Below are 594 nucleotides of genomic sequence, written 5' to 3' on the forward strand. Positions count from 1 at the left end.
TTGAGTTACAGCCATTTAAAAAGTATACATATAGTATATAGTACACGATCATTTTATCTTTATTTAAACGCGTTTTTCTCAAAACTGTGTTTTTCAAACTTTCCTCCATTGTATCTCAGAAACGGCTAGACCGAATTGAAATTTACAGGGCACATTCAATACATTTAAACGCATGGAATGAACTATTATCAATCGTTTTTCAAATTTCAAAACTTCGATTTTTTTATAGCAAAAAACAAAAAAAAAACGCCTAATTTGCAACTTTTATGTCAATGTCTATCAAAAATCCATTTTTTTATATTCATTTGATTATAGGTCATTATGTGCTCTTAAGCCTACAAATTAAAACGCCGTTTATTTTTTTTTTCAGATAAGCCGATCAGCCGGAATCGTGGAGGAAGTGGGAGCTCTTTTTTTCGAGGCGGGGGTGTTCAGAGCGCTGTAACTCTAGTTTGACTGAATATTTTTAGCTGAAATTTTATATTTATACTGTACAAAATGTGTTAATAATGATAAAAAACTTGAAGCTCTAAATATTTACTGGTCGTAGAAAAAAAATCCTAAAATATCCCTAAAAAACAGGCCGTCACATAG

Source organism: Ctenocephalides felis, unplaced genomic scaffold, assembly GCF_003426905.1.
Source record: "Ctenocephalides felis isolate EL2017-DRISC unplaced genomic scaffold, ASM342690v1 CF-g0.4_SCAFFOLD_00845, whole genome shotgun sequence".
NCBI classification, from domain to species: domain Eukaryota; kingdom Metazoa; phylum Arthropoda; class Insecta; order Siphonaptera; family Pulicidae; genus Ctenocephalides; species Ctenocephalides felis.